This window comes from Lactuca serriola, chromosome 2 (assembly GCF_051521515.1).
Source record: "Lactuca serriola cultivar US96UC23 chromosome 2, Lser_US96UC23_V15, whole genome shotgun sequence".
Taxonomy (NCBI): domain Eukaryota; kingdom Viridiplantae; phylum Streptophyta; class Magnoliopsida; order Asterales; family Asteraceae; genus Lactuca; species Lactuca serriola.
In genome coordinates this window covers 221,906,237-221,914,372 of record NC_136409.1, presented here as the reverse complement: position 1 = coordinate 221,914,372, position 8,136 = coordinate 221,906,237, and the positions used below count along the sequence as shown (strand labels likewise).

Below are 8,136 nucleotides of genomic sequence, written 5' to 3'. Positions count from 1 at the left end.
TCCTTTTGGGCTAATGTCCACCAATGCATCATGAACATCCGTAGTGGGCTTTAAGATCCGTTTTATTTAATGGTATTTCTTTTCTAAATTGATGCAAAATTATATAATTTATATTTATATACATACTAATTTAGAACAGCCACTTGAACAGTATTTTGTTCGTATTGGCTGATTGTTTTTTTTTCTGCTTTATTTTTTGATTGCTCAGGTGGTTTCTGTTCATTTGAGATAATGGTTTACAGGTGTTAACATACCCACTGTCTGTGTATACGTGTTTTCCTCCACCGCTTCTGTGCTTCTTTCGTGTCATGCTCTCTTCGACCTACCTAGAAGACACCGATTTCTCTAAGCCGATTTCTTCCACCTTCTCGATCTTTTGTGCCTCAAAATATACTCCTATTTCCCCTCTCTTTCTTTTGAAAGAAATCGGGGCATAGAGGGTATAGACACTGATTGTGGTCACGGGAACAAAAAAATGAGGGCAGCCACCGATCCATTTCTGCCTTTTCACTTGCATACGTCGCTTGCTTCGTTTAGATATGGCAGATGATAACCATCGACACTTCACTTCACCACACAAGAAAATTCTATTGCTTTCCAGACGACGGACGTCCAGGTCAGTCCTAGCGGCGGGAGCGATTTTAGGGTTGCGTCGATCATGGAGAGGCACAGGGTCGTAATGAAATCGACAAGGAGATATCGAGAGGATAAGAAGGGAAACATGTTGAACGCAGCAGGAAACCGAACCATACCCACGACGATGTTCACATACTCCATTATAAACAATGACAGAGAAATTCTCCGATTCCTTTCTTCCTAGCTTCAATAGATTGACTGTTCCCAGGTCTCTCCAGCACACTGTTTCGTTTGACATGTTCTAATTTATCTTGCTTTCTTTCTATTTCTAGGGCAAAACATTATTGCAGTTGTTGGTGCCTCTTCTAACCGGAATTTAGTAAAATCATTTCAGGAATCGAACAATTTCTTTTCCTAATGGCTTCAATTTGATTAACAAATGTAAGTGGTGAAGGTGGTTCATGAATCGATGAATCAGACATTAGTGTTGTGGAAAGAGATTCCAGGACATGTAGATGAAGTTCCTGTTTCACCTCAATTGCATTTAGTTGTTGCTTATCTCTACCCATTCGCTCTGCCTTCTAATTCATCAGCTTCCCTAACTCCAGGTTTTTGATTATATATCTACCGTTAATTTCTCTCTTCGTTGCTTCTTTTCGATTTTATTGATTTATGATTAGAGAGGGGAAAATAGATTGCGAAATCTTACATCCAAATCCCCAAAATAGATTGCGTGCTAGGGTTCTTTAACCCCTATACCACACTAACATAATTACACAAACTATTGTTTACTAATAATTATTCGTTGATTATTTATATTTATTACAAAGAATTTAAATTTTCTTCTTTATTAGAAAGAAGTTTAATTTTAAGAAGAAAATCATTCAATTTATTTAAGAAAATCGGATCTCAAGATTCTACTTTGATTTTGGGTTCTTACCATACTTCCTTTCAAATGGTTTGTTTACTATTATATTAATACCTGAATATCTCCGATTAGGAGCTTTACCTTCAACTTACATGATTTAATTGGGATGCATGATGTGCGCCATGATTTTAGGCTGTAAATAACCAAATTAAATATAAAAATAATTGCTAATTAAGAAGCAATGATCAGTTAATTACTTAATTACGTTCTTAAAAAAATTATAAAATTATAAAATTATATCAAAGAAAGACAGACCATGAAAAAGCAACCACTTGCTTAGATGAAAAATCAAAATGAAATTAAGGTTTTGGATGAAATCAAGCAAATTAAAAGTGATTACTTCCATTTTGATTTAAAACGATGGATGGTTTTACGTCTAATGTTGTATCATTGTATTTGTTTAATATTTTATTATTTTTTTATAAATACTTTAGGAAGTGAGCGATAACTCTAGACAAATCTCACCTCGGATCGTCTGCACAGATAAATGTGAAGGATATAGGCCTTGCACCCCAATCCTCATTCCTGTGTTCCCTGTTAAATTTGTTTGGTTTTGTCAATGTGGCTCATGGTGAAGGTAACATTGTTACTTTATATAGAATTTTCACTTTACATTTTTTATTGTTAATTTCATTTTTATACATTTTGACACAAGTGCTCACCTTTTTAAAAAATGAAGATCTAAGCCTTTGGAATGATACCCCTCCTCTACCAACCTTGGAACGAAAGGCGCTTATGGATCCAAATAGAGAAGGAGAAAATGTACATACATATTTTTTTCTTCCACATTTACCCCCAATGATTAATGAAACGAACATTCGACCCCTTTACTATGTATAAAGATACTTCATTATCTGGTAACTGTAAGAGTGAATCACTTACTGGACCAAATGGTGTGTACTGCTTTTAGAGCTTCAACAAATAGTGTTAACCATAATAGCTTTGGTAGGTTAAAGAACATGATAATAAAACTTGACCTATTATACTTCACCATTGCTTCTGCATTGAAGCCTTTGTAAGGTAACATTTCTAAAATAAAAAAACTATTTCATAATTTTTGGATAGAAGGATAATGTAGTACACAAACAACAACTTGACAGAAAGTAATAAAAAGTGTATACAGTATGAGGTTAATGGTAGTAGGCCAAATGAATGAAAGGCCAGAAATAAAAAAATTTAAAAATATTACAGGAATGGTCCCAATCAAAAAATTACCATTATGCCTCTGGATAGTGTCATTTATTGACCATTGGTTTAAGATGTTTATGTTTATTTATTTTTATTTTTTTGGGTGTGATTACAAAAAGAATGGAGTTACTCTTTTCATTTTTGCAGGTTGTTTCTATTCTTTCAAGAAAGGATAGATATGATCGTGTATCAATTGATGAACTATACGTTGACCTCACTTATGCTGCCCGAAAACTATTAAAAGAAGCACTACCAGCAAGCTTGGAAAACATCCTCCAAGAAGTTTTGAAATCGCATGTTTTTGGAAATAATTTTGTAAGACATTGCTCATAAAAAAGTATTTTTAAAAACTTGTGGTCTTTCTTTTTCAATACAGACCATTAACTATACAATCATCAACTCAGAATAAAGATGATAATAACAAAGAAGACTGGGCCACAATTTTCCTTTCTGCTGTTTATAGTATGGGACTATGGGTAAGGTTATGTCGTAGTAACTTCATTTAAATGAAACATGTAGTGTGGTGCAAATGTGAAACATGTAGTGTGGTGCAAATGTGAATGCAGTGGATCTTAGTGGTCAAACAACAATATTTTTTAAACTTGCAGTTTGTCCATTTCTTTAGCGTACCAAACCCCGCAAAGCGGTGTTCTTCCCTAGTTTTATATAATTGAATCTATGATTTTTATAAGTTCCTAACTTTCGGTTAGTCTTTCAACTTGTTTATATTTTAAATTTTACTAAAACTTTACGGCGAAGACTTTGCACTCGTTGAGGATGTTAGAGAGTGAAGTGGTTAACTTTTAGAAATAAGAGATGGACAGATTGTTTGGATTCTTTGAAAGTTGTAATTCACTATCAAATTGAAGTATTTCGATAGTACATATCGAACACGAAATTCAGAGATTATGAAATCAAAGAATGTATGTGAAATGTTCATAAAGAAGTGTATTAGAAAATGACCAAAAAACGACTATATGTTCCCTGTCTAAAAATTGTCACAACATGTCATAAAAACAAATCTCAAGGAAAAGGGTCAAAATTAGTCCCTTTTCTAAAAATCAAATTTTGATGCAATTTTTAATATAGCAACATAACTCAAATAAAAAATTTATGTGTTGACTTGTCAGCTCGACCCAACCAGGGGCTCCTTGGACCCGTCAATGGCTACCGCCCCTTAGACCCCGCTCTTAGGGGCGCTGTCCATGAATCCCCATTCGTTTAGGGGCTTTACCCCTAAATAACAGTGTACATTGAATATAGAAAACTTGAACAAGTATGCACTCATGCATCATCCTAATTTGTTCAATATTCAACAAGACCACTTTTGGTCAACAAATTTAATCCTATTATACTTAAATAATATTGATGATATTAAATCACCAACACCAATTAATTGAAAGGGAGGTGAGAGACGATGGGGGAGATAGTCAGACATGGGTGTAAGAGAAAACTCAAGAGATGAGAAGCAATTACAAATGGTGTTTTTATGACCCATGTTCTTTTTTATTTTTATTTTAGATATTTTGTTTGTATAATAATAATAATCAACACATAACCATTAAAAAGTCTATAAAATCTATAAGGACATAAAGGTTATTTAAAGTCGATCATGCTCCAATAACAAAAACAAAACAAAAAAAAATTATAAGAATTGTCTGAATTGAAAAAAAAGTTATAAATCAAATACCCAAACTACAGGGACCATTCGTATAGTTTATTTCAGTTGTAAATTTCAACTAGGGTTTGGACCCTCCACGCAATGCTGCAGAAATCCAGATGTTGAAAAACGCAACATAATATGGATAAGGTTTCTTAGTAGAAATTTTATCATATAATTTAAACCTTCAAACGTTTTTAGATCTTAATTTTATTTTTATAAGATTTCGAACCAAACAATTATATATCAAAGAGGCTAACAAAAACACATGAAAACTATAAAAAAAATCCATATAAGGACCAAAAACGTAACTATAAAGTATAGTAAGTGTCCAAATTGTAACTTATAAAATTCTAATAATTTGACTTTAAAATTATGAATGTTGAAAACTGTTATCAAAATTATTTTTGAAAAAAAGAATGTAAATATAAAAATCAGTTTTTACCAAAGTCAAAATGGATAAAAAAATATTAGATCAAAATTAGTTTAGGGTAAAAAATATAAAATCAAATGAAACTTAAGGGAGAAAATGAAAAAACAAATGAAATTAAAAATAGAAATTAAGACGTGGAAAAGAGGAAGTAAAAGAAACGTTAATGCTTTACCACGTAATTCAAATCAAACGGTTGAAGTTAAATTATAATAAATAGTAAAAAACTCTCACAAATTCAATTTTGTATTTAATTAGCCACTCCGAACTAGGGCTTTCAAAATTGGACCACGGAAAACCAACCAATATGCTACCAACCGAACCAATAAAGTTGGTAGCCAATATATTTGGTAGCCAACATGTTTGGTTGGTAATACCGTACCAATTGAACAATCTCGGTACGGTAATGGTACAAAAATTTGAATATCATGGTAATACCGTACCAACCAACTCATATATATATATATATATATATATATATATATATATATATATATATATATATATATATATATATACACGAAATCGTAAATTTCAATTGTTAATTGTGTTTAGTGTTTATATTTTTAAGAACGTTATATAAGTTATTTTGTCGCATTAGTCAATAGTTTTTACCACGTTAAATCACAAAATTAAAGCATTTATTTAGCGTTACTTTCAATAGAATTCTTTTGTAAATTAAGAATTGCTTAACAAATTTCTTTAATAAACGTCTAAATTACCTGATGTATTTGTTTATTTTAAAATCTTACAATGGACTATTAAAAGAAGTCGGTATATACCATTATCAATTTGTACCAACCAAACTTGTTGGTAGCTAAATATATTGGTACCAAGTATACTTGGTACGGTACCAGTATCAAATTTTTTATATCAATTATAATTGGTACGGTACACGGTTTAAGAAAAAACGAATTTGTACCGTACCAATTTCACCCCTACTCCGTACGTTACGAAGGAAAACTCATTTGCAAAGTGGACCATAAAAATATAAAAACAAGTTTCAATACAAACAATTATATGAAAGTGGACAAAACTTGTTTGGAAGTGTATATTGTTTAGTACAATACCACAAAAAAAAAATAATTTAGAAAATATAATAATAAAATTAATATATTTAATAAATACCAAAACTAAGGGTATAAGTGAGCCGAGCTACTCGCGAGCAACTCGGGATCGACTCGTTAAAAGCTCGACTTGAGATCGAATTAAATGAGCCCGAGCCGAGCTCGAGCCCAAATATGAGGCTCGTTTATTAAACGAGCTCGAACCGAGCTTCAGCTAGTGGGCTCGCGAGCCTAAATGAGCCTAAACGAGCCTATATATATATATATATATATATATATATATATATATATATATATATATATATATATATATATATATATATATATATATGTGTGTGTGTGTGTGTGTGTGTGTGAGAGAGAGAGAGAGAGAGTGTGTGTATATATATATATATATATATATATATATATATATATATATATATATATATATAGGCTCGTTTAGGCTCGCGAGCTTACTAAATTGTTCACGAGCCAAGCTCGAGCTTCATTTTAAGGCTCGAATCGAGCTCGAGCTTCTTCAAATTAAACGAGCCGAGCTCAAGCTTGGTTAGGCTCGGGCTCGGCTCGGCTCGTTTACACCCCTAACCAAAACTATAAAAACAAATTTTATAAGGGACCAAAAACATAAATTTAAATTATAATAAGGATTAAAATTATAACCTCTAAAATATCAATAATTTAACCGAAACTTATTGAAAATTATTAGGGATTAAAAAGTTAGATGAAAATTACTTGAGGGGAAAAATATAAATATGAAAATTTGCTATAACCAGTTACAAAATAGATATTTTAAGGAAATGTTTATTTTCAGTATTGTATGGAAATGCTTTTTAAAGTTGTAAGCCGATATGATTTTAACAATTTTAGTTTTAGAAATAGTAAGTATAAAGTCCTCACAAAGCTTTTTTGGATATATATATATATATATATATATATATATATATATATATATATATATATATATATATATATATATATATATATATATATATATATATATATATACTAGCCGTTTTCCCACACCAAGCGGCGGGTGCGAATAATTTCTTTCAGAAATTAGTTTCTAGAAGCGATTAATTATTTTGAAATAATTCATGACGGACACATAAACATTTGACATATGGGACGGGGTGTGTTGTGTGTGTGGGTGGTTGGTGGGTGTGTTGGTATAGGTGTAGTTCATTTTGCCAGATAGTCCCTATTGACACATAGAATATTAAAAAACATGTCATATTTGAAATAGCATATGATAGACACATAAAACATGTAATGTACATTAAAAAAATATTTTCAAATGTTGTTAGCTTTTATTAGAAACTTAAGTGAACTATATCACCCTAGCAGATAATGACATTCGACAAAATTGTTTCTTATACTGCTTCTAGAAAGTGCTAACATACCATTAATGAACCAGTGAAACCACAAGCGCATATTAATTTTATCATCATCTAACTCAGTAAAACATTTATGGTTGATAATAAGAAAAACATATAGAAAGATAGATTTAATGTTTGTTTAAGTGATTACGCTTTAATGTATCTAGTTAAAATGGGCTCCAGCCATAGAAGCCCTCCAATGTAAATGATGAAAAAGTGAGTCATTGTGAAAATCTAAAATCAAGAAACAAAGCAACGAATATATAGGTTGTGCAAAGATATAAAAATAAAAAGTAGAAATCATAAAATATTAGATTATATTGGCAGTCAATAACCATGCTAACCTTACATTACCCCTTTAATAGTTTCCTTGTAAGTTCTCTAAGAAGTAACCGAGAATATGTACTATCCAAAACAGAAGTCAGTTTATCTAATTTCGAAACAGAAGGTTCCATTACCGTTTCCAGACCAACTTTTATTCGCTTCCTCATTCCTCCAAGATTCCAACCATAAGGAACTTCTAACTGCTTGCAAGCACGACTCTCGACAACCAGAACCTTGGATCTCGTTTTCATATACACAAATTTCATTGAAATTAACATTTTGGTATGGTTTTCTAAAAGTGAAAACAGGCCAACACATGAGCCAAATGAAATCATGTCAGATACTTTTTCCGTTGATCTTAACATAACAAAAAATACTCAAAATTTCCATTTGTCACCCCTGCCATACTATACACCAGATCATATCTATCGGTTAAAATTAAATCTAAAAAAGTAAAATTGATAAACCATATTTTTCGGTGTGATTGTTACCCGATACGACCATTATGGAGACATATGTTTCGAATTCATTTGTCGATAGATGAGCTGGTTTTGCAGTATTCATCTTACAATATCTATTGTAGA

At 31.4% G+C, this 8,136-nt stretch overlaps 1 long non-coding RNA gene across 2 annotated transcripts; it reads left to right on the top strand.

Annotated features, from left to right (window-relative positions):
* Nucleotides 1-219: 219 nt before the first annotated feature.
* Nucleotides 220-3,293, top strand: LOC145088646 (uncharacterized). 2 transcript variants are annotated; one of them, XR_013701191.1, is made up of 4 exons: nucleotides 220-844; nucleotides 971-1,184; nucleotides 1,939-2,081; nucleotides 2,184-3,293. It is a non-coding gene; the product is annotated as an uncharacterized LOC145088646 (long non-coding RNA). The 2 variants fall into 2 exon arrangements; XR_013701190.1 differs by having other exon boundaries at nucleotides 221-844; nucleotides 1,939-3,293.
* The last annotated feature ends 4,843 nt before the right edge of the window (nucleotides 3,294-8,136 follow it).